Source organism: Salarias fasciatus, chromosome 18 (assembly GCF_902148845.1).
Source record: "Salarias fasciatus chromosome 18, fSalaFa1.1, whole genome shotgun sequence".
Lineage (NCBI taxonomy): Eukaryota > Metazoa > Chordata > Actinopteri > Blenniiformes > Blenniidae > Salarias > Salarias fasciatus.
This window is the reverse complement of record NC_043762.1, coordinates 30,615,799-30,641,863: the sequence shown is the minus strand read 5'-3', so window position 1 is coordinate 30,641,863 and position 26,065 is coordinate 30,615,799. Positions and strand designations below refer to the sequence as shown.

The window sequence follows — 26,065 nt, the reverse complement described above, 5'->3', positions numbered from 1 at the left end:
CGTAATTTTGTAGGCACCCTAGACTGCAGAAATAAATTTGTGGGCCAACGGATATTTATAACTGTTGAACATTTGTTTTTCATACATTCCTCACTATATGACAAAAATTTCAATATCTCCGAGTCTGAATTTAATTTTCAAGATTAAATTGTGACGATCTACGAACTACAACTCCTGTCGACGGATTATGACATCATTGAGCTGAGACGCTCACCGTGTGGCTTGTCAGACCATGTGCGGACCTGGTGCGGACAGGCTGGCTAGCGCTTTGCGACATATTTTGAAGATTTGCACAATTCTAAGTACATTTATGCAATAGTCATGTGCTTGTATCAATATACCAGAGTTTTTAATACACGTTATCCTTATTAAAATTGTTTTATCATGTTTTTTGTGCAACCAGACCGACGAGGAGAGCTCAAAGCTACCTTGCTAATAAGCTTACCAGCATGGACCAACTTGATGACATTGCGAAATCGACTTTGAAAGGTAAGTTTGCTCAAATGAACTCCAGCTATTATAAAACTTGCTTTTAATTGGTTTTTTTCAGAATGTGTGGCGTTATATAAAATGTCATGTGTATATTTTTATAGTTTATGCATATTTGAGTATGGAACTAAAATCAAAAATTCAACTAAAATATTGTGAAATTTCAGTGCATTTCATTTTTCAGTGCATAATGACAAATGCAGTACTTTTTCGTGATGATATAAACAGCAATTTCGTTGCTCAAGTTATTCGGAGTTAATTAATGACAGTGAGCGTGCTTGGGCTTCAAAAAATAAAAGCCTCACCACCCCCAAAATTTACAGGACCCATTGCATCGACAAGCTGTTCAAGTTCACCCAAATTTTATATTGATATTTTTTTCACAGTGCAAGTATTTCTTACATGTGTTACATATACTGCACACATAGTAATGTTTACATTTGAACATTGGTAATATAGAAACCATCATGACCAACATGTACGCTTTAAAAAAAGAAGGGTAGGTTTTGTTGAAATGAAGGATTAAATAATATGATATGCTGGTTCTGGGGTAACGTGATAGCACAAGCCGTGGGTCAGTGAAGTCAAGTTGTTTGCACGTGTGTGCACACACACGCCAATATTTTTTCAGTTTATATACACTTAATATGAAAGTGCAAATATTGCTTACAGTTCAAAAAAAATATTTAAATGTGAACACTATAAAGAAAACACTGCCATCCTATGCAGATAAGGCACATATATTTTTACAAACGTTTAACTATTTTAAAAGCTAGAAATGCAGTGTCTTTGTATCTTTAAAGTGAGGTTTTTTTGCACTTCACATTACATTCTCTTACTTTCTTGTACAACTGTATCAAGTAGCTTCTTTAATTCGGGCCAGTTATGACTGCAGTACAGTAATGATTCAACTTTTTATGCATTCCAAAATGTTCACAGCTGCAAACATAAGTGAGGAAGTCTTGGGCACCCTGTCTCGTGAGGACCTCCGGGATCTCTTCCCAGGCCCAGAAAATTTCTTTCGGAGAAAAGCGGTCTGGCATGCCTGTCATGATGATTTCGATGAGGTCTGTTTGGAAATGAGACTACATAACAAATTGAACTTCTCATTGTGCACAATTTTAAATTTAATTTCGTCATTTTATGCAATTATTATGCTTTGGGTTTTTTCTTTTTTCTTTTTTTTACAGGAAGTTGGCAGAGACAGTGGTACCTCTGTTACCGAATCACCTTTGCCACAAGCATCCATGCCACAAGCATCCACTCCAGTGAAAGAGTGCCCTGCAAAGTGTATGACTCCAGAAAAGACGGTCAAGTTGTCCTTTCCAGAGTATGTGTTGCACACAGACTCTGAACTTGAACAAGTCCGAAAACAATACTTTGAGTTAGCGAAAAAAGGCGAGGAGGGCAACTTTGAAATGTCCAAGGACCTGAGATGTCGACTCATCCGAAACACTATGACAAGCATGATTGCAATCCTGAGGGCAAAAGGTGATGGGGATTCAGACAGATACCCTTCGAAACCAGAAGTAACAGCGATGGCCAAGAGAATAGTCCAGTACTACCCCATGCTCCAGGACAAAGGCAGCAAGAAGACATCGTGGGTAAGTGTTGAAACGTATCCACACAATGGCTATGGTATTTACTGCTTGAAATTGTTGTAGCGGTTCAAAGGAATTAAATTAAACGTTCTGCCACAGATCACAGTGTACGCACAACTGTATAAAAGACTCCAAAATGTGAGATCCCCTCAAAAGGCGAGTCCAGGTGGAAGTCAGCCAAAGAAGCGTCGTGTTGGCCAACGAAGTGACACCGATGATTCAACTGACTCAACCATTATTTTGGATCGCTCCTCAGATGAAGGTGTCCTCCAGGATTTAGGACACAAAGAAAGAGGTGAAACCAAGATCACTAGATCTTTAGCAACGAAAGTCACTTAAGTAGGTCTTAATGAGGGGTGGGCCTTCCTGGTCCTGGAAGGCTGCAGTCCTGCATGTTTTCAGTAATCATTGTCTTTAAAAACTGTTTGATGTCACAGTGATGTTCATAGGTTTTCATTGTCGTGAGTACCCAGGACCAACAGATGGTGATTTGAGTGGGTCTCTGGGAAAATCAGTGGGTCTGCAGTTTTTAAAAAGAAGTTTTTTTTTTTTTCTTATATTCTATTGTTGTTTGAATTGTAGTGTTAAACTCCTTTGATGGTGGTGTAGTAAGACGTGGTTATAATTGTGTATACATATTAAATTAATCACACGTTATTAATAAAACAGATGCATAGCTAAATAGTGACTGTATCGTCACAGTTCATAATTACAGAGATTTTAAACTGTATATAAATTTTTCATGGCAAAAATGAGGTGCATCTCAGACTCGCTGGCAGTGAGTTTAATAAATCCTTTCAGATTTGAACGTGTTAGGGACGCAGGAAGCATACCTATGAACATCACTGTCATTACACTTAAAAACTTAAAGGATAAGTTCGGTTTAAACAGTTTTCACGTTGTTTATAGAAAGATGTATAACAATATACTCACCCAGAAGGGTTTTCTGATCCGAAAAGTGATCCGGGAGAAAGTTAGATCCATAGTCTGAAACTGAAAACTACAACAGTAAACTGAAGTACATTCACCAAGAGACACAGTAGGTGGCGCTGTGCACCAAAGTTGGTTCCCAAAGAAAAAGAAGCTCATCTCTGAACTGCAAACATCATCTTCTTCTTCTTTGGAGCGGGTGGCGATCAACAACTTAGGTGCACAGCGCCCCCTTCTGTGTCTCTCAGTGAATGTACTTCAGTTTAGTTCCTGATCACCGTATTCACTTCAGAGATCTGTAAAACCGCAACAGCATGTATTTTGCGACACCAGAATGTGGTGAAGGAGAGGCATGACCAGACCATGAGGAAATATTGGTGAAACTAATGAGTTTTTGGACGATTAAAGCCATTTTGGGAGCCGGCGCCACGGATGCCCCATTGGCTAACAGTATATGGAGGTCTGCAGCTCCACTATGGATCTAACTTTCTCCCAGACCACTTTTCAGATCAGAAAACCCTTCTGGATGGGTATATTGTAATGCATCTTTCTATAAACAATGTGAAAACTGTTTAAACCGAACTTATCCTTTAAAAGCCAAAGATTCATTGCTCGTGTTTCCTATTTTTGTTTGTGCAGAATTTCACAGTCCAGACACTGGAAGCCAAGCGACCACACCCACCAGGAGTTTGTCGCCGGCTGTCTGTGAGTATTGGAAATGTGTTCAAATCATCAATTGACTGTGTGGCCTTATAATTCAATCTGATTCTGTTTCAAAAAATCTTATATTTATTTTTGTGTTTTGCAGCTAATAAGCCTGCAGATGTCAGTCCTCCAAAAAGGGACAGTCCAGCAATCATGGCCAAGCACTACAAGACCCTACAGGCTTTGTATAAGAAAAAGAAACCAAACCACGAGTCTGTCTCTCAGCTCCTGGACTTGGAATTTCCAGCCAGACGAGCATTCATTGATTCTGATGCAATTAGTGAGGAGAACAGACCTGGACAAATTCTGGAGGCATATCCTTGTTTTAAGGAAATTGGACATGTAAGTTGTATTAGCAAGGCATAAATAACATAGAAATACCAAGCAGAACTATATTTTATATTGCAATTTCAGTGGACTAATATATATTTCTGGCTGGTATATTCAATGTTTCATAGGTGATGGAAGAGCTTCGGCGCATCTTGGACAAGGACAACACCCAATACATCAACCAGGTGAAGGAAAGATGGCACGACTTCTCCCAGAACGTGGAGTTTTTTGGGATGTGGAAAAAGCTGCTGAAATCCCCAATGGGAATGGAGAAAAGTAAGCAATGCGAACTTAATGTTAAAGACCTGAGAACATGTTCATTACTGTATTTCTGTGGTATTGCCTTCTTTTATATATATACATACGTGTGTGTGTGTGTGTGTGTGTGTGTGTGTGTGTGTATATATATATATATATATATATATACACACACACACACACACACACACACACCTTCTGATGGCAATTAAGCATAGTCTTTGTTATAGCCATCACATGGAGTCTAACTCATATTTGATGTGATACCTTTTGTCTTGTCTATCTTCCCTAACAGCTGAACAGACTGTTGGAATCCTTCGTTTGCTGCCATTGTTGTTCCCCTCTGGATCTGCTCCGGTTAAGAAACGTGGAGATCCAAGTGAAGCTCTTGTGCATGTTCTTGAGGTGAGCTGTTCTATGACTCTTGTTATTATGACTGACTAAAAGCAACGAAAAGTGCAGTAAAATGAAGGAAAGCACAGTGTGTGCGCATGTGTTTTCTCTCCACTTTCTGGTTCTTCTGGAAGACATTGTGGATGTATTGTTTATGCACCCTCACACCTGCACCTCACAAACCAGATTTTAGGCAATACATTATATATAAACTGCAGTTCTGACTCAATCAAATGTGATACCACTATTAATACAATCTAAGAACTTCAGACTAGTCCATGTTAAGTCATTCTATTTGTACATAAAACATATTTAAACATATTTGCCTTTGTAAACCTGATTATTATGTTATGAATTGTTATTGAAGGATATGTAATTTGTTAGTCTCGTAAACCAGCCCCGCCCACTTAGTAGCTGGATTTAGTAGATTTAGTAGCTGGGGTGAACCACCGAAAATTGGTCTGGCTTTGCAAATAACACTCAAAAAATACGTTATTTTTAAATTAAATGAAGATTGCAACTTGTGTACAAAATACAGATTCATTTTCATATTCCCACTGAATTGACATTTGGTTAGAAAATACTCTGTATTAAAGGAAGGCTTTGAACTGATGCGAGAAGAAATGCATCCTAGGTTCTGAATAACCAAGACTGTCTTGATTAAAAGTCCATAATTCTAATGAAAGGTTTATGTTTTATAACTTATAGGACAATGAAGACCCCGGCACCTACTTGACGAAGCGCCCTCTCTCCTGTCCAGTGCTGATTGTGAGTCCATGCAACTGCCTCCTGGCCGTGGGAGATGTGCCAGTGACGACGTTCCCAAAAGAGCAGGTCACCGAGGGTGCTTTACACCTCATGGCCTACTATTATGCTCTACACCTCACTTACCCCAAGTGCATAGCCACACTGCTTTCCATCATACAAACGGAGGTCCTTCATTACGCCATCCATGAGAAAGACCTCACACCAGGTTACAAAAAGAGCCTGGCTGAATGGAAAGATTTTATTGGCAAATAGAGCAGAGCACCACTGTGATGGCTAGTTATTTGTGTTTGTAAATAACGAGCCACATGTTCAGACCCTGTTTTTGTTTTTCCCATTGATCAGAAAAATCACAATGTTATTTCATTCTCTGTTGTGCTGGGGGTTTTTCGTTGTTTGTTTATTACTGTGCAAAAAAAGCAAATTTTCAGTTTGATGTTCTATTCAAGTTATTAATAAAGTGTTGTTCTAAATGTGTTTTACATGGTGTTTATATGGTATAGTTATCTGAATGGGGAGTTAAGAATAATTTTTCAACTGCATTTTCAAACAACGGTATCTGAACTATTTAAAATGAACACTTTTTAATCTTGCTTCAGGTATTATGGAAAATGCATTTTTTTCTCAACGTCAATTGGGGTAAAAGCAAATGTCTGTTTTTGAGTTAAAAACACCTACTTTTAAGCATAGCTGGTTTATCCTAAAATACAACACTTCTGCCATAAAGTGACTAAATATAAGTATTTCCTGCTTAGTGTGATTAGACATTCAAGCTCAAAATGCTTAAATTAATCATTGTAATCTTATTTCAAAAACAAGGCAGTCTTAAATCTGGAGAAAGTGCCAGATAATACAGCTCAAAATTAGTTTAATGTATCTCAAATGGAGAAGCTGAGACGAAAGTTATGAAATCAAAAATCTTATTCTGTGTGAAAAAATACCTCTTTTTAGCTTTTGTGACTTATTCTAAGACTCCAACCTCAAAAATTCTGATAAAATATGGCTTAAAACAAGTTTTCACAGATAATTTTAAGAGTTCATTATTCCGAATATCACATCTTATTCCAAGATATCTTACCAAGACAATTTTCACTTGTTCTATTGGCAGATTTTTTCACTTATTTCAAGGTAAAAGTGCCTTGATATAGGTTTTTTTTTTCTTGTTTTGAGATGGGCATTTTTTCCAGTGTAAGACCCTGTCTCTCCATGTAGGACCCTGTCTCTACTTGTCGGGGCCTGTCTCTTCTTGTAGGACCCTGTCTCTTTGTGTGGGACCCTGTCTCTCAATGTGGGACCCTGTCTCTCCATGTAGGACCCTGTCTCTCCATGTAGGACCCTGTCTCTACTTGTCGGGGCCTGTCTCTTCTTGTAGGACCCTGTCTCTTTGTGTGGGACCCTGTCTCTCCATGTAGGACCCTGTCTCTTCATGTGGGACCCTGTCTCTCAATGTGGGACCCTGTCTCTCCATGTAGGACCCTGTCTCTTCATGTAGGACCCTGTCTCTCAATGTGGGACCCTGTCTCTCCATGTAGGACCCTGTCTCTTCATGTAGGACCCTGTCTCTCAATGTGGGACCCTGTCTCTCCATGTAGGACCCTGTCTCTTCATGTAGGACCCTGTCTCTCAATGTGGGACCCTGTCTCTCCATGTAGGACCCTGTCTCTTCATGTAGGACCCTGTCTCTCAATGTGGGACCCTGTCTCTCCATGTAGGACCCTGTCTCTCAATGTGGGACCCTGTCTCTCCATGTAGGACCCTGTCTCTTCATGTAGGACCCTGTCTCTCAATGTGGGACCCTGTCTCTCCATGTAGGACCCTGTCTCTTCATGTAGGACCCTGTCTCTCAATGTGGGACCCTGTCTCTCCATGTAGGACCCTGTCTCTTCTTGTCGGGGCCTGTCTCTTCTTGTCGGGGCCTGTCTCTTCATGTCGGGGCCTGTCTCTCCTTGTGGGGGCCTGTTTCGGGTGGTCTTCCTCGGGTGGAGCTTCAGGCTGGCTGCACCGCCCTGCAGTGGAGTTTCATGGACGCCAGCAGCTGCAGGGCCTCGTCACTGGCTGCTGTCCTGCACACTTTACAGTAGATCAGCTCAACCCTGAGTCCACTTCGGAGATCTGCTGCTGTCCTCCGAACAAAGATAGACAGATCTTCATCCTCCAGTGAAAGAAGCGTCAGGATCATGACTTTCCGCTTGTTCCAAGCGTCCCTCGTGTTGCCCGAAGGAAAAGCCCCTTTCGAACATTTTGGCTCTCCCAAACCAGGATTTCTCAATAAAAACATCTCGTCAGTTGTCTTGAGGGACCAATTGTCCAATTCCACGATTTTAGGCTGGAGGATTCACACAGAAGTGTCCCAAAGTTAAGACAATAGGCGAAGTTAGAGAAACAGCTGCAGACAGCAGAGCAAGCGAGCAAACACCAGCCTTTACCAGCCTTTAAATACGAAGGGGGACCCAAAAGTGTCCGGACTGATTCTATTAATAAAAAAATACAATGAAGTTCCGCCTTTGGCCGCTAGATGTCGCTACAGGATAGCCTCATGCATAACTGTGCCAGGTTTGGTCTTCCCCGTGAAGCGGTCAGCTGACAGTCACTGTTTATGTTGACAGAGTTACACCCATAGATATCTTATAGAACACTAGATGCCTCGTCTCCGCTGCTGGCCAATGAAGTCGGACGTCTGCAGATTTCGGCCATCTTTGTACGGGAATCTGGCTCGCTCATGACATTGTGTTGATGAGACATGAACTCCTTAACAAGCTGTAACTTTCTCAAATTTTTGCCGATTTTCAAACGGTTTGGTTTGTAATAAACATCAAATCTCTGTTAATGACATGACATATGTTTGATGAGCATGGCATGCCTTAAATATATATCATAAATATATATCATATCGTAAATATTCATAATATTCTTCATATTAGGCTCCATGTTCAAATCCTTACACTGAGATATATTTATAGCACTTACGAATAATTTAGACAAGCCATACATGTCCATATTTTTAGTTTTGGTGAAAATATTTTAAGACGTGGCAGCGCTGCAGTGGAGGCTGAAGATAAACAATTTACCCACCTGAAACTTCAGAAATACTTAAATCTCATGAACCTCATTATATTGAATGTATTATATTATTTTTCATTAATATATAACATTAAACAGTAACCTTCCACATTATTAAATCTATTGTGAATGTATAATGTCCCCCCATTGATTATTTAAACATGAATAGTGAACCAGAAAACACATTGTTTAAAAAAAATATTTAATTAGGCATTGTAAAAATGTATAAAAGGAGCTCAGAAAGTTTCAAGTCAAATAATGGAATTACAGTCACAATATAATTAGGTAAACGAATAAAAGGCAACTGAGTGAATCTCTTCATCAATCAATTTTTATATAACTCAGAGTCACAACAGCAGTTGCCTTATAGTGCTTTAAGATGTTCCATTAAAAAAATTCAGTGACATAAGAGTATAAACGTCTGCACAGATCACCAACCTTACATTGCGTTCCACAGAAACTCTGACAACTTTCCCGTACAAAGATGGCCGACCTCTGCAGACGTCGTGGAATCTGCCGTGAGGCATCTAGTGTTCTATAAGATATCTATGGTTACACCCCGCTCTTCGGTTTTTCAAGATGGCGGATATCCACGGATATGCGCTCTGTCAAAACATTTTGTTTTTTATTGGGAAAACAGCGGCAGAAACACTCACCATGTTGCAGACATTCTTTAAGAAGGATTCTTAGGGTGTCTGAGTGGTTTGGGCCCTTTAAGAGTAATCAGATTACATCAGGAAGACCAGGCACGCAGAGGACAACAATCCACTTCCAGAACAGAGGAAAACCTCACAAAAACTGAAGAAGACATCATGATAGATCCACGCAGGACTTTTGATGACATTGCAGAACTGATGGGAGTATTGTAGAGATCCAGACAGATCATCCTCAGGCGGTTATTAGAAGCAGTGAGACGAAGGCTCCCGGAAATGGCCTCATCATAGCAGACAGCAGACCACAGGACGCCCCGTTACGCACAGAAATAGCACCAAATGTTGTGTGTAAAGCATATTTTTTGACTAACACCGTGACCAGCCAGCCTCCCCACCGCCATATTCACCTGATCTGGCCCCGGGCGACGGCTTTTTGTTGTCAAAGATGAAACTGGAGCAGCAGAGGAGAGGTAAGACAGGCATACCGCGGGGAGCGGGGGGGGGGAATAGAAGTTCTATCTGAAAGGCACAGTTACGCACAGTTATCGCGACTCTTCTGAACAGTGAAAATCTCGGGTGCAGCGTTGTAGTCAGATTTTGAAGGTGACAGTTTCAAATAATTGCAAAAATTAAAAAAAAAAAAAAGTTATAGCCCAAGTCCGGTTGCTTTTGGGTCCCCCCTTGTACAAAGAGGTGCAGACGCTACTGTTCAATCCACGCGTTAAAGAACAAAACAAACAATTACATGCATGTCTTTCTGCTGGCAAGGCTGCTAATTATACTCAGCCTCGGCATTTCAGTACGTCTGTCAGTGTGCACGACAACAACACACCCCAGACAGAAACGCAAAATTACTCCTGCCAGCTTATGAAGAAATGAATGACCAAAGGAAGAGGGGAATGCAGGAGCCCAAACTCAGTGTACTGACGTCTCTGGAGGACAATACAAATGTATACCACATAGGGCTGGGCGGTATGGCGGTATAACACCGTGTGACGGTGTAAAAGTGTGTACCGGTTGAAATGTTGCCGTACCGTTTATACCGGAGAGAGAGCAGACGTCTGCAGCTCTCTGAGTCGGGGTACAGTCGTCTGCTCTCGCTAACAGGACAGCTGGAGCGCAATTGTTTGGGTGCGTTTGTGTATTCTCACAGTGTTTCCCGACGTCGTGGGGGTTTGTTCGCAGCGTTTCATTGGTTCAGGTCAGCACAGGGTGCGCTCGCAAACAACACCAGCGTCTCCAGGAGAGGTGGAGCCATAATGGCGGACGCAGAGACTAGCGGCTCCGGGAGTGACGCTAAAAACTCAGGTCTTTTTTTCTTTCATGTTGTGATTTTTTTTTCAAATAATTGAAGTTATATAAACCGGAGTTTAAAAAATAAGAGGAAAATGAGCAAATGTGACAGTTTGGTTATTTTTAAGCAATTATTTGAATTTACAGGGGAAAAATAATACCGTGATATGAAAATTTCTGATACCGTGATATAAGATTTTATTCATACCACCCAACCCTAGTTTCCTCCTTGCTGTGTTTTATTCTGCTTCTTTTTCTCAAGGAACATCAAGGACCAGAATCCTGTCAGGGAAACATGTGGCTGGAATAAACTCACACTAAAAGCTCTCCGGTCGTCAGGTCCTTGTTGTACACCTTGGTTTTAGGATCCAGAAAGGCTCTGTGGGGTGGAGGCGACTGGAGGGGAAGCCTCGGGTGGAGACAACTGAAGATCCTCACCTCCACAACCGGGCTGTGGTTCTTTAAACCAGATGTGCTCTCACACAGCTGTGTTCATGTCCCAGCAGCCACCAGGCCTCAGAGCCTCATGTCGTGTTGAGCTGTGCTCTGTTTTTTGATCCTTGACTTAAAGGAACTATATGTATAAACTAATTGAGAGGTCCACTCTGGACCTGGACCTCCGCCCTCAGGACCCTTCCTTGCAGACAGCTCTCCTCCACGGTCAGGACCCAAAGTTGATACGAAGCTTGAAGAAATAAAAATGAAAACAGCGGAAACTCGTATTAACCATTTCCCCCGTGGAGACGACAAGGTGAGGAAAAGACACCTTTTGGTCAAAGAAAGACAGGAAAACAGCCTTTATTCTCCAGAACATTGCGCTGCTGTTCTACACTGCCCTGTGACAGAATCCAGTTTTGGACTTTACAGTAGTTTGTATCAGAATAGCCTTTATTGTCATCGCAACAAGTTACCAAAGTTATAACGAAATTACTTGGGTTTTAAAGACTCCCAGGCAGCCAATTATGGCGCTCCGTCTTGAAAAAGAGCAGGGTTAAAGAAACTCAGACAGAAATTGGGGGAGGGGGGAGGGGTGGTGGTAAAAAAAAGATACATCAGTTCAGATCTCGGTTCCAAAAGGGAGTCGTGATTAGAAGTGAGAGACCAAAAAAAAGCCAACCTGTGCACATATACAGCGAGACACGTGAGACAAGCTGCTATCAGACTAACGGATCAGCGGTCGCAGCTATAACATCAGCAACACGTCTTCACCACTAGGGGGCAGCAGAGAGGTGTGGTGGAGACGTGGAGAGTGGGGGAGGGAGTGTGTGTGGCTCATCAGTCCAGGCAGTGTGTGTGGTTTGGCCCGCCTCCCCTCTGCGCTCCAGCTCAGATGGTCGCTGCTGGACGGCCTTGAACGAAGCAGTCCAGAGGTGAAGTTGGGTTGCAGCTGGGAGAGAGAGAGGGAAGATAGAGAGAGCAATCAATGTGTCCTTGAATTTTCAGGGAGATGTTTAGTCCTCCAGGGTTCCAGACATAATCAGAAGGTCTCTTGTTTTGGTGGAAGGAGCCGTTTGACCTTCCTCTGCTCTGTTTCTCCACATTTCAGTCAGAAGAGCTGGTTTAACCCTCTCGGTGCTGGGGACATCCAACTTGCGTCCATAACCCAAATTGTCCACCTTTCGAAAGAGTTTGCACCAACGGTCAGTCTCAGCTTTTGCCCGTTGATTTGAAAAGACCGTCCTCCCTGGACGTCTTTTGTGGCAGCGGTCTTCTTAGTCCTCCAGAGGATCAGGTCGCAGCACCGGCCAATCAGCAGCAGGCCGATCGTCATAAATCCAAAAATGTAATCATCCACAATGACCTCGACGGACAGGGGTGCCAGGCACGTGACACCCCTCCACTTCCCCCGGGCGTCCATCACATACCCAGCATGCCGAGCCCCGTCCGGACAGGCAGGATCCTGCTCCTCTGCTCTTTGTTGAAAAACTGGTATCAATTGCGTAGAGAGACCAGCTGATCAGCTCCATGGTTGATATTTGGTTTGTTCGAAAAACCAAGTCAAGTGATTCCTCCAGTAAAACAGACGAGACAGAGAGCAGCAGAGACCAGAGGGAGGGAGGAGCCAACAGGGACGATAGAAAAAGCGTCCGCCTCCTCCGAGAGCCAGCACAAGAAAAGTGTTGGTATCGTAGTTAGGCTAATGGTGGCTAGCGCTAACCAGGTTCACTTTATGAGCCTCTAAAGCACAAAGGTCATCTTGACGTCTGAAGTCTTTCACTGTTGTTTGCACCGTTTGCACAGAGATGATTCCATCCTGGGATCTTTAATGCCACAGCATTGAAGTCGTCTCAGTTGAATGTTCTGTTTTCCTGCTAGAAGACCAAGAAACCTCAGTCACCACATAGTTTAGTGTAACTTTGTTTTACTTATCACGACACAATCCGTCTGTTCCAGAAGCCCTGGATGTTGATGAAGATGAGGAGGAAGTCATTCTGGCGCCTTTTAAGTTTTTGTGTCTCTTCTGTGAAGACAATATGGACCAGAGGGTCCCTGGCATCCTGCCAATGCAAGGGAAAATAAAAAGTGTGAAAGTTTGTTCCGTGCCTCCTGTTTCCTCCCGGAACAGAGGTTCCTGGCTGTCTGGGTCAGGTAACGAGGGATTCAGTATTCCAATGAACTGAGTAGACTAAACTAAGTTCACCATTTCTTAATCCTCCACTGGTGAATCCATGAGGTCCAACAGCTCCAGGGAAGAACAGCACAAACAATATGAGGAGTTATTGAATCATGAATATATTTTTTTCTTAAATTAAGATACTTTGACTTTGAAATTAGTTAAAAAAAAAAAAAAAAAATCTGCCAATACAACAAGTTAAAATGTTCTTGATTTCAGAGAACTTCTCTTAAATCAAGCATTTCTATCTTGATGAAATATAATATTTAAAGGGACTTAAGGCAAGATTTGTGAAAAACTACACATGCATTTCCAGTTTATTCAATGCTAATGGTCCTTAAAGCATTAAAAACCTAAAATAACAGGCCAATCCACGTATCTGTCTGTTGCCTTATACAGGCTGTGGGCCACAGAATTGGCTGCAGTTTGGCATCCGAATTTCCCGCACGATCGTGGGGATGTGACGTACATTGACGCTGTATGCGCGTTGCCGACAGCTCTGGAACAGGAAGAACATGGCCGCCGTGGACACGGACTCAAACACTGCAGGGATACAAATGGATTCATCAGCAGCCATCAAACGATCTAAACCAAACTAAACTAAACTAAACTAAACTAAACTAAACTAAACTAAACTAAACTAAACTAAACCAAACCAAACTAAACTAAACCAAATTACACTAAACAAAATTAAACTAAACCAAACTAAATTAAACTAAACTAAACTATACTAACTAAATACTAGTTTAAACAGTTAAGTATCCACAAAGCTGCCCCAGGAGCTAGAATGCTGTGGGAAGTACGGTGCACTGAGCCCTGTCCTCTAATGTCTGAATGTTGTTCCCTTTAGTCCGTTCATTGCTTTTCACCTGCTGTCCCCCCTTCGAGGGGGAGTCTTCTCCAGTTTCAGTTGCTGACTCCACTATTACGAGGGCCTACGAACAAGCTCCGTCCGGACCGGGAGGACACCCCTGTCGGTCCTGCCCGTGGACTGGCTTCAGTTCTACTGCTGGGATCCGTGGTTCTTGTGCTGGACCGTCCAACGGACTGTCCTCAACATAGTCCTAGGCTTTACTTCTTATTGTCTCATGCTAGCTGTTGCCAAAGCTGTCCGTCCCAGGGAGAGGGATCCCTCCATACTGTGGTTCTCCCCAAGATTTCTTCTTTTCCCACTGGGTTTCTGGAGTTTTTTCTTGCCGGATGTGAGGGTCGAAGGCGGTGGTTGCTTCGTTCTGTCTCGTTACTGTAAATATTGACATATTAACATTATGCTTATTCACTGTTTTTACTTTTACCGACCAATGTAACATCTTGAAGCCTCTGAGGCAGCTGTTGTTGTGATACTGGGCTGTACAGAAATAAATTGATTGATTGATTGATTGATTGACCTGCATCCACTCAAAGCCCACACAAAAATGCCACCGTGAAGAAAAAAAGGACTTTATCAGCGTTATCTCCTGAGTCAAAAAAAAATATGACCGAAGCTGGGCAGGCACCCGAATAAATATTGGATATGCGTTTGACTCATGGAGGGAACTTCAGCTGCATTTGGGAGTGAAAACGGATGCTGACATGGCGCATGTCATTGGCCATCTGGTGCAGTGCTGTGAAGACGGACAGTCTGCAAAGTGTTTGTGTGCGCTCCCATGCCGCCTTGACTGGTAGCTGCAGTTCCCCACAGCGCCTATCGCCGCAGCACTGAGGGAAATTTTGTAAAGTTGCCTTAAGTCCCTTTAAGTGAATTTATCTTAAATCAAGTAAAATTAGACATTTTCACTCACAAGTTTAAAAAACTTGCTCAGATTTGGATTTTTTGCATTGTGTTCCATTGCTAAAACCTCTGATAAAGCGGTCAATACAGTGTTGCAAATGAACTGGTTTCCTTGTTAACTGGTGACTGACTTCCTTTAGCATTTCCTGCTGCTGCTGCTGCTACTGGCAACAGATGTTGAAATCAGACTCATTAAAGGTCGGACACGGCTTTCTGTCTGGTTTTTAACATCTACCAGTAACAAAGGAAGTGAAAGAAAACCAGTCGCCAAATAATAGGGAAACCAGTTCTTCCAAAACCCCGGCTCCGCTCCGGTTGCTGGACACTTCTCCTCCGCTAGCTAGCTGCTGCGTTCAGGTGACTGGAGCTGCTGCGGAAAACTGAAACTCAGTCGTTCACATGAAGGCAGCGGAGACAGCTGGACTCAGGAGACACTCAGGAGACACGTGAAGGACGCATGGACAATTTGCACAAAGGAACGACTCTCAGACAGCTGTGAACCGGCTCTCGTCGTTCACTTCAAAGAGCCGGCACGAGACAGCACTAGGTGAAACCCGCTGAAACCTGGTGAAACTGGGTCATTCTGGGTCATGGTGGAATCTTTACTCTCTTCCTTCTCTGCACTCTGTTAGTTTGTTTCCTTCTCTCTCTGTCCTCCTGTCAGCCCCAGTAATATCAGGTACCAGGATTCAAATAAAATAAAGTCAGAAATCATATCATCAACAGGAGTTTTCCGAGCTTCTCTTGGAAGGCTTGACAGGACAGGTAAAAAAAACCAAAAAAAAACAACCTACATTAGGAGGTGTGTGTATGTGTGTGTGTGTGTGTGTGTGTGTGTGTGTGTGTGTGTGTGTGTGGTATAGTTCCATAAAAAAATGAATAAAGAAAGCCATCACGCCGTTGTGTTGTGACTGTTGTTGTGTTCCGGGATCCTCTGTAGTGTGTGCACTGACTGGTGCTAGAGAACAGTGTGTACTCACTGTATTTCCTGTACATTTACGTACTGTTGATATGAAATACACAAATCTATGAATGGCCAATACTCTTAAGTAATATATTTTGAGAAGAGATACAGTCGGTTTTTTAAAAATGTGCTTTTGGCAGTTGTAAAAAAATGTAAAAGAACACTGTCACACATTGAGCAGTGTGTCAGTTGTTCAGTTGGAGTGTGTAACGATGCAAATACTGTTTAAATGTTTGCAGGCTTTGAACAGCTGTTTTCCTGTTAAAGTTTGAGTTTGGAATGGAAAATATGTGGTTTTGTGCATGTACCTTCAGAAACGTGTGTTGTGTTTAGAGTTTTGAGAAAATACAGGAAGGTTTTGTGTGTTAGCAATAAAAACAACTTAATCTAAATGTGTAGAGGGTTTTTGTTTGCACTTGTCCTTCCAGTCAAGCCTAATGAATGTGAGGTGTGTTTTTTGCTCTGTTTGAGTGTCTACATTGGGAAAAATTCCAAAAAGCCAGAATTTACATTGAGCTGCTGCTCTGAAGGGATTGCAGGGTCCACAGCTGATCCGAGGGTTACTGCAGCAGAAAACAACAGATCCTGACTCTGTGTGCATTTCACCAGGTTCTGGTGTGTATCAGTATCAAAAGCAACAAACAATGCATTTTATTCTGTCCATTTCATGGTAAAAAGTGAAATAGTAAAAATACATTCATTTTTAAAGCACTTTCAACCAAAGTGCTGTACTTGAGGACAGAGACACACCAGAACAATAAAAGTCATCAGCAAAACAAACAATGCAGCGCTCACATACAACCGCAAACTAATGGCTCTGCCTTCAATCTGTCAATGGAAGACTGCCATCTGACCTCAACAGGTAGCCTGTTCCACCGGCCCTGTATGGACTGGGGTGACCTTCATCTATGAGAGATGAACCAGCATGTCCCCAGGCGGGGACATGCTGGTTCAGATACCACAGCATATCTCCTCTCTTCTCATCAATAAAACACACTGCAGGATGAAGTTAAGAGCACATCCAAACATCCAAACATGATGAGTGCTTCAGCTGTTCCACACCGTAGTGTGTGCGTGTGTGTGTGTGTGTGTGTGTGTGTGTGTGTGTGTGTGTAAGATGTATTTCAGAGATCAATGTGTGCGTCACATGGGACATCACAATGTTCCTGCAAGACAGCAGTGAGATTATATCAATACAAATAGAAGCTGCTGCTGCAGAAATGAAACAGCAAAAGGTCAAAAGAGTGAGGTACATACTGATTACTTGCTCTATATATGTGTATGTGTGTGTGTGTGTGTGTGTGTGTAAAAGGGGTGTATTGGGGTGGCTGGATACCAATTTTCCATGTGGGATACTGATGTGAGTCAATCTCATACTTTGTGTTTCCTTCTCTTTAGTTGAAAATAATGCATTCATCACTTTGTTCTAGATCAGGGTCTCCAGCCCCGTTCCTGCAGAGCCCCTATCCAGCATGTTCTAGTTCTCTCCCTGCTTCAACACACCTGAATCTAATGATTGTAATGATGAGCAGAGCCCAGTAAAGAGCCTGTTGATGCCAGCAGGTGTGTTGAAGCAGGGAGAGAGCTGAATCATGGTGGATAGGGGTCCTCCAGGAACAGGGCTGGAGACCCCTGCGCTACATGCAGACATCTGAAAATACCACATTCACCGAGCAATAAATATTCTGTTCCCCTGAAGAAAGAAATAGCACAGCTGTCAAAAAACTAAAGTTATGTAATCCTGCAGTAGCTTTATTAAACATTCAACAGCACGACGTTGACAGCATTTGACTTTCAGGTCTCTTCCTGTCTCCTAGTAAAGTCTCCATCTCTCATCGTCACTTCCTGTTTCACTCAGACTCTCCAGGCTCGTCTGCTTCTCTGTGAGTTTGTCCCTCCTTCCTCTGTGTCCAGTTGGGTTCATATGTTGCAATCATCCCACTCCCTTTCCCAGGGTATTTAAACCCCCCTTCTCTCTGTTGTCATATCCTCGTCGTACTCTGTGTCGTCCTTGTCTGTCCCTTCTGTTTCTCATGTGCCAGTTTGGCTCACTGAACTCTGCTCCTGCCTCGGATGGTTATGATAGTGCTGCAAGTTACACGTTAGGGCTGGAGCACACTGCCACGTCAACAGACTTATGAGCCACAAGTAGCTAAACTGTACAACATGGATCGATAAATCTTTGGCCACAACGAAGTTTGCTCACCTGGACACAGCCCGATAAAACACAGCCGGTGGACAGGACCCAAATGGACACAGCCCGATAAGACACAGCTGGTGTACAGTACCCAACTGGACACAGCCTGATAAGACACAGCCGGTAGACCATACCCAACTGGACACAGCCCGATAAGACACAGCCAGTGTACAGTACCCAACTTGACACAGCCTGATAAGACACAGCCGGTGGACAGGACCCAAATGGACACAGCCCGATAAGACACAGCCGGTGGACCATACCCAACTGGACACAGCCCGATAAGACACAGCTGGTGTACAGTACCCAACTCGACACAGCCTGATAAGACACAGCTGGTGGACCGTACCCAACTGGACACAGCCCGATAAAACACAGCCGGTGGACAGGACCCAAATGGACACAGCCCGATAAGACACAGCCGGTGGACAGGACCCAAATGGACACAGCCCGATAAGACACAGCCGGTGGACCATACCCAACTGGACACAGCCCGATAAGACACAGCCGGTGTACAGTACCCACCTCGACACAGCCTGATAAGACACAGCTGGTGGACCGTACCCAACTGGACACAGCCCGATAAAACACAGCCGGTGGACAGGACCCAAATGGACACAGCCCGATAAGACACAGCCGGTGTACAGGACCCAACTCGACACAGCCTGATAAGACACAGCTGGTGGACCGTACCCAACTGGACACAGCCCGATAAAACACAGCCGGTGGACAGGACCCAAATGGACACAGCCCGATAAGACACAGCCGGTGTACAGGACCCAACTCGACACAGCCTGATAAGACACAGCCGGTGGACCATACCCAACTGGACACAGCCCGATAAGACACAGCTGGTGTACAGGACCCAAATGGACACAGCCCGATAAGACACAGCTGGTGTACAGGACCCAAATGGACACAGCCCGATAAGACACAGCCGGTGGACCATACCCAACTGGACACAGCCTGATAAGACACAGCAGGTGTACAGGACCCAACTCGACACAGCCAGATAAGACACAGCCGGTGGACCATACCCAATTGGACACAGCCCGATAAGACACAGCTGGTGTACAGGACCCAAATGGACACAGCCCGATAAGGCACAGCTGGTGTACAGGACCCAAATGGACACAGCCCGATAAGACACAGCCAGTGTACAGTACCCAACTCGACACAACCTGATAAGACACAGCCGGTGTACAGTACCCAACTGGACACAGCCTGATAAGACACAGCCGGTGGACCGTACCCAGCTGGATTGAACACATTGGATGCACACTGCATACAGAATATGGGGCGGTGGGGGCTGGGGGGACAGAGAGGACAGCCGATGTTGAGCTGAGTTCTGCATGCAGGTTGTAGGAGCCAGTGGAAAAAAAAAATATGACACGATACTTTTTGTTGAGCTTATTAGTAACTGCAAAACACCCAAAGTGCACAGTGAAATTTACTTTTTTTTTGCATTGGAATTGACATTTCATCTGAAACAGAACTGCTGTTTTTGTTGATCAGCTTGTTTTCCAGGCTACCACTGGAAGCAGCTGAAGAACTGTGAACCTCATTTTATTTTGTCAAGACAATACTATACAGTTTGTTGAAGCATCTGATTCAAGCATATCAGAAAGAGAGAGAGCGGAGTAGGTTAGAAATTCACAATGTAGACCTCATTTATTTAAAGTGAAGAACAGGACACATTTAGGAGCTATGCTGGTTTTACTGACCTCAGCTTGTCACGGAAAGTGAAGCTGAGATATTAGTATATGGTTTAGGCTTACTGTGAATCATTTCCCAAAAAAACATATCTGATATCCGATGTGGCCGTTTTGACCCATATCTGATCCGTGATGACATTCTGATAACATATGAAAACACATGTTTCTGCAATGTTGAGACTCTAAGAATTCTGACAACTCTCCTTCAAGTCAGACACTTTCCTTCCCTCCAGCAGTAGAGTCCCGATGGCTCTGGTCCTGCTCCACTCAGTGTCTCCGTCTGTCCCTCCACTGCTGTGTCCTCCAGGAAGGACAGCAGACCGGCTCTCCACCTCACCAATAAGGCGCCGCAGCATCACCTCAAACCTCCACAGCAGCAGATCCACCTGCAGCGGCGTCTCACCTGCCGGCGACACTTGTGTTCTGCCTGCAGCGAGATGCTGATCGGCCTGGAAAAGGAAAAGCTGCGTTGTTCTCTGCTGAATGTGCCATTAAATAGTAAATGCCATGATCATGCACACTCTTGCTCGTTTGGCTGATCAAAAAGTGTTTTTCTATCGTTTTACTTCGTTTCTTTATGTTTGGAATAAGATTTAAAATGTTGCTTTTTTTTTTTTATTTGAGTGCTTCAACCGCAACCCGCCCGAATGTCATTAAAATCTTAATTTTTCGACTCATCATCCGCCCGATCCGCGGTTATCTGCAGGCTCCGCGCTGCGCTGCACCATCTAATGTACCCAGATTTCATTCATGAGTTCATCTGCATACCCATATATGGTGCCGGGGGGGGAGTTGGGGGGATTGTGGGTGGGGTCGGCCACCATCACGTTCTCCGCAGGATATGAAACCATGACTTGGAAATTGCAAACACCTGTGCGGCGGACTTTTTTTTGGCTTAGAAATTTTTTTTGCAGACAGAAGTTTGCGTTGCGTTCCCACGCTACATTACTGTCAGATTTTCCCACAGAGTTTCATAGGTAAGGCCCCTGGGCTCTATAGCTGTATCTCTATCTGCTCTATGATCAGGCTCTATGGCTGTATCTATCTCTACTGATCGGGGCTCTGTGGCTGTGAGGCGTTTGTGTGTTATCTCCCATCAGGTCTACCTCTGGTGGGTTTTCTGAGACCGTCCTCTGCTCTGGGAGCAGGCGTGGCTCCAGCTGGCCAGCTTTCAGCCAGTGCAGTGTTTTGGCTCTGCGCCAAGGGGAACCTGTTGCCGTCCTGCGCTGAGTCGTGAGAAAAAGCCCTGGAGCTCAGTGGAGGCCTGTTTCCAGACTGAACGCCACATCGGGGGCAGAGCAGGCTGAGATGAGGACGTGAGGCGTGGCTCGGCCCTTTGCACCAATGCGGTTCCTTCTTTCTGTAAACGAACGTCACGCTCCGGCGGCTCCGCTGGAGGCTGGAAGTGGTGAATTATAGTCAAGGAAACGTGCAGCATTTTATAGTCAGTAACAGTAGCAGCATTGCAACGCTGGGAACAGTAATTAGTCAGATTACTCGTTACTAAAAGTAATACTGCCGTTTGTGTCAGTCCCATCCTTGCTCCTCACTGACCCTGTCCAGCCTCAGAGTGAGGACGGACAGTCACAGAGGACAGCCTTCAGGACCTGACGTGAGGAGAGCAGACCAGGAGGTCATCTGGAGACAGAGGCAGAGTCTGCTCCCTCTGCCATTACCAGGTGTAATCCCACTGGACCTGTTCAGGGACGAGAAGCAGCACAGCTGCAGGATCACTACTGCAACAGCACCTCACCAGCAGGGTGAACCAACCAGTCTCACCACGGTCTAGACCAGCTCACCTTCCCTGTTAGTGGAGAACCATCCCACGCCTGGTGAACTCTGCTTCTCAATCACAGAAGAGCCGACATCCAAAGATCAACCGTGGACGCTTGGTCCTCCCTGTGGGACTGTTCTGACACCGCTGAGATCCTCAGCAGGTCTGTTTTCTTCACATGTGGCAGTCAAAACAGGAAGATGCTAAAGACATCTATTTTTCCCACCAAAACCCAGCCTGGGGTCTTGATCCACATGGTTAGCACACAGACCACGGTCCAGAAACCTTCTCCACATCATTCAGTGTCCAGGCTTCATTTCTGAATGTAAGTGACACAGACTCGGAGCTGTGGAGCAAATTAACCCATCCAGCAAACCTGCACGGGGAATCAGCTGTTAGCTGAATGATTTGTCCGGACATCAAAATACCCAGAATGCCTTCAGTCCATCTGCACATGCTGCCTGCACACACGCCAACGAAAGCTCCTGTCCACCTGGAACACGCCCTCATACATAGGTAGCTAAATCAATCAGACACACCTGAAGAAAAGAAGCACACGGTCTGGAAAGCGGGTCTAAAAAGTCCAAAACAACACCTCTGCTCGCTCCAGTATGTCATTTCAAAACTCACCCGTTTCCCAGACAGGTGAGAGCGCCAAAGATCCGGAGCTGTGTGGTCCCAGGACAGGCCTCATCCCTCCACCTCAGGTCCAGAGCCAGGAAGCCAGAGGAGAGCAGGGGAAGCAGTGGTTCCACCTCCACCCTGTTGTGGGGTTTTTATGTTGTGAAGCATCAAACTGTAGATTTTCTGTGCCAGATCAATGTAAGTGTCACCCCTGCTTCTTTGTGTGGTCCAAAGAATCAAAAATCAAATCAATGTGGTGTCGCAGACGCACCAATCCATCTAAATCCACACAAATTTGGGGTTCGTAAGGAGATTGGCGCTGACAACCCTGCTGAGAGGGAAAGGAAAGAAACCTCCAACCTCAATGAATACACCGACACCTTGCTTTTTGTAAGAAGAAAACACAGAACATGTATTAAAACAGATTTTTAACTCTTCCAAAAGAAAACAATGAAACAATCGTAAAAATATACCAAAAAAAAAAAACAAAAAACAGATTATACAATGTTCATTTTAGTTCAGATGCTTTTCCTGTAGTTTCTCAGTCTCTTTTTGTTATTATCAGTCTCTCTGGTTATGGTTAGTCTCTATTTGTTATAGTCAGGCCTGACTTAAAGGTGCATTAAGGAGTTTGCACGTTTTATGCGAAACAGCGCCCCCTGCAGGCCTTGGGCGTAATGCAGCTTAGTGAAACACTCGTGCCTGTGGCTCGCGTGCACGGAAGAGGGGAACTCCTTCCTCGCTCTTTTAGTAGCGCTCGAGTAAGATTTAAGTTTCTTCTGCCTGGTGGAGTCTGTGTGGAGCTGTGGCAGTGCTAGAAGCCAGTCTGTTCTGACTTTCTGGAAGATCCTGCTCAGTTGTTGCTCACTGAGCATCTGGCGGAGTAATGGCGGACCTAACCAGCCGGAGCGTGCATTACGTCATTCCTTTCAAATTCTCCCCAAAAAAATGCTGGAGCCGGACCGGCACTGTGACTTTCAAGTGACAGTTTAGCGCTGTTAGAGGTTCTGGTAATGAATATGTCAGGGCACATTGGACACATCATTAAAAATGTGTCACATATTTATGGTGGAAAATAAGTATTTTTAAGGTTGAAAAACTCCTTAAAGGGCAACTCCGGTTTTTTGACACCTGGACCTTATTTCTAGGTGTGTCATGCTCATATACTCACTCAGACAAACATCGTGCAGCTCGGAGTCCTTCAGAAGTTATTTAGATCCAAACGATGTAGCCGCACTAGCGGGGGTGCCACAGCAATGGAGCGTTAGCGCGGGACATAATCTCTGCAAAGTCGCTCATTTCGGCTGTATTTCTTCATCCATCGCCAGTGTTATCATAAAGTCAGCTCGTCTACCGTCTTCAGGTGGGTCAGCTGAAGAGCTGACAGTTTTCGCTAACTTAGTCACAATTAGCTCGGATGGGAACGTTGCGGAGCTCCTCTCCCCAGCAGAGAGGCACTTTGAGTCGGCCTCGGCTGTCACGGCGCCCCGGCGTCTGACTTCCAGGGGCCGAGTTGGAAAACGGCCCTCAGCTGCTCCACGGAGGCTCCGGACACCGGCGAAGACGCACGGCTCACACGCGGCCGCTGGGCCGCTGGATGTCTCTCCTCGCCGGGAGGATGCGTATCTCCGCTCCCCGGCAGATGCGCGCTCCACCGCGCCGAGGCCGGTGCTCTCTCCTCGCCGGGAGGAAGCGTATCTCTGCTCCCCGGCAGATGCGCGCTCCACGCCGGCCGCGGGACGCGCGACGGCCGGAGCTCTCTCCTCGCCGGGAGAATCCAGATCTCCGTCGCCCGGCGGATGCGCGCTCCGAACCTGGCCGCGGGACACCGCCGGAGGCCCCCCTTCCGACCGAAAGGCAACCCAGCGCCGATGGAGGAAAAATACAGCCGAAATGAGAGACTTTGCAGAGATTATGTCCCGCGCTAACGCTCCATTGCTGTGGCACCCCCGCTAGTGCGGCTACATCGTTTGGATCTAAATAACTTCTGAAGGACTCCGAGCTGCATGATGTTTGTCTGAGTGAGTATATGAGCATGCACACACCTATAAATAAGGTCCAGGTGTCAAAAAACCGGAGTTGCTCTTTAATGCACCTTTAAAAAAAAAAAGGGGGGGGGGGGGGGGTCTGAGAGCTCAGATTAATGGGGGGAACGGGAAATTCACTCCGAAGGAAAATGGTGAATTGGGTTTCTCTCCTACCGCCCTCCTAGGAAGTAGGTGCACTTTGAATTCGGGTTCCCCTGTGGTCTTCGCAAATGCAGTCCGGCCCATGGACAGCACAGACCCGTTCCTCAATCCGATTTGATCCATCCCATATAAAAAACCAGCCTGCACAAAACATGCAGAGCCATCAATCAATGAGTAAGTAAATTTTACAATTGATCCTTTGTCACAAAATAATAAAGAACATCTTCAATAAATCTCCTGTTTTCTTGTTCCCAAGTTTCACAATTACAGGCCAATACAACATTTCATATATGAAAAACACGAAAAAACAGTCATATCAGGCCCAAGTGTCACTCCACAGTGAGTTGGTTCAATCCACATGCATTGCGTCTGCAGGGAACAAAACGTGTAGATGCACAACTTACTTTCTACATTTTCTACAGAAATTAACATCTCACCAAAGTCAAAACACATTTCCTCATTTCTGTGCCAAAAAAAAAAAAAAGCATATCCCGACTGTTTTTTTTTTTCCTATAGTTTTGCATACACACAGTTTCACATTTTGTTTCCTCATTGTGGTACACGATGGAATTTACACACATTTTCGGGCACTCACCGGAATATTCTTGAACTCTCTGCTTAAGGTATCACCCGGACTCAACACAGACACTTCCTTGTCACCAAAAAAATGAAATATCTCCAACAAAGAATGATGGTTTACGTATGTAAACTCGGTTCTATGAATGAAAGTGAACCTGTAACCATGTGACTTACATCCCCTCGGGTCAGGAGCATTATGCCAAATTAACAACACCTGTGGGTGCGCGCTACACCGAATATAAATGACGCGCGTGCACACACTCACCCTCTTTCGAACGACTGGGTGTAACCAGGCAACGCCGAACGAGTGACTACGAAGGTTACAGGTTCACTTTCATTCATAGAACCGAGTTTACATACGTAAACCATCGTTCTATTTCATTTCAGTGAACCTGTAACCATGTGACAACAGTATGCCAAAGAAGTCACGAGAAAGGTGTGCATAAACCCCACAGGGACACCAGAGACAAAAAGAGATCACAAAAGCACAGTTGACGACAGTCAAACAGTCTTTATTGCTTAACGGTAACATCAAGTGGGCACCAATCAATGACAAGCAGCGTAACACAAACTGTCATCCATCCATCGCAGCCCCCAACACAGAGGAGGGGATGGTGGAAGCAGGCACAGCCAACCTGTAGAATCTGGCAAATGTTGAGGAAGATGCCCATCCCATAGAGCACCTCTGAACAGTGCCCAGGAGGTCGCCATGCCCCGCGTGGAGTCAGCAACAACCCCACGTGGGGGGACATGTCCTGAATGTTCATACGCTAGTGCAATAAGGTTGACAATCCAATGCGCCAGGCGCTGTTTCGAAACAGGCCTGCCCTGAGCAGCCACACCATAGCACAAAAAAAGATTGTCGAAACGCACTAGTTCGGGTCACATAGGCCCTCAGGGCCCTCACAGGACACAAACAGTGAAGCCTCGTCGCCTCCTCTGAAGAATGAGGTGGGGGAAAGAAGGCCTCAATCACCAATGGCCTGGCCACAAAGCCTCTAGGCAACACCTTCGGCAGAAAAGCAGGGTTCGCAGAAGATGAACCACCCTGTCCTCACTACCAAAACGAAGGCAACCCGCTCCAACAGAGAGAGCCGCAAGCTCACCCACTCGTTTGGCAGACGAGATGGCAAGCAGAAAAGCTGTCTTCATTGAGAGGAG

The 26,065-nt window shown here is 44.8% G+C and overlaps 1 long non-coding RNA gene across 1 annotated transcript; it reads left to right on the top strand.

The window, feature by feature from the left end:
- The first annotated feature begins 2,243 nt into the window (after positions 1 to 2,243).
- Positions 2,244 to 3,911, top strand: LOC115405588 (uncharacterized). Its single transcript, XR_003933440.1, has 3 exons — positions 2,244 to 2,385; positions 3,660 to 3,725; positions 3,829 to 3,911. It is a non-coding gene; the product is annotated as an uncharacterized LOC115405588 (long non-coding RNA).
- The last annotated feature ends 22,154 nt before the right edge of the window (positions 3,912 to 26,065 follow it).